This window comes from Echinops telfairi, unplaced genomic scaffold (genome assembly GCF_000313985.2).
Source record: "Echinops telfairi isolate 266 unplaced genomic scaffold, ASM31398v2 ScPeMD7_3533;HRSCAF=4204_0, whole genome shotgun sequence".
NCBI lineage: Eukaryota > Metazoa > Chordata > Mammalia > Afrosoricida > Tenrecidae > Echinops > Echinops telfairi.
Window position 1 is genome coordinate 25,214,432 of NW_022107431.1, and position 1,009 is coordinate 25,215,440.

Consider the following 1,009-nt stretch of genomic DNA (forward strand, 5'->3'; position numbering starts at 1 on the left):
CATCCATCCATTGTATGTCAAGCACATTTGTACATTTGTTGCCCTCATCATTCTCAAAACATTTGCTTTCTACGTAAGCCCTTGGTATCAACTAATTTCCCCCTCTTTCCCTCCTTGCTCCCCTCTCCCTCATGAACCCTTGATGATTTATAAATTATTATTATTTTGTCATGTCTTACACTGACCGATGTCTCCCTTCACCCACTTCCCTGTTGTAAAAAAAGATAATTTTATTGACAAATAACACATACATACAATTATGTGCTATCATCACCACAATTTCATAACATTTTCTTTTTCTTTGTTGTTATCTCCGCATTTCCCTCTACCCTCCCCTGCCATGGTCCTAGGTAATTATTAATCCAGTTGCTGATGTCTATAGATTTAACCATCATAGATTTCATCTATAGGAAATCATACAGAACAAAAAATGACAAAACTTCAATAGAAAAGAAAGCAAATACTTAAACATTAAAGTGGGTGAAAAGGGAGATCAAATGATAAGGTGTTACATTTAAACTGCCTCTGCCATATTAGAGTTTACAGTGCTCTCTGACATCAAGGCTGTTTGTATTCCTGGACTGGTCAGAGGGGGTTTATGTAGGCTTAATCCATATGGGGCCCTGCAAATAGATTTTGGACTTCTACAGTCATCTATAATCTTCTGAAAACTACCTGTTCATAATTTAAGCTCTGATGCTATTCGCTCTTTTGAATTTTAATTTTATTATTTTACAATCCTAAAATCACAAAGACTGGAGGACTCTTCTGTGTGAACTTAGTGGATGCCTGACTTACATAAGGCTAAAATTCCAGACAGGATACTTTGTGACAGCCAGGCACCATCTGATTTCTTTCTTTTTCTTTTTTAAGATTACAGTGAACCCTCGTTTATCGCGGTTATCGGTTCTAGACCCTACTGTGATAAATGAAATTCCGCGAAGTAGGACTCCTTATTTGTAAATCAAATATTTTCGTAGTTAGAGCATAGAGGACATGAAAAAACACC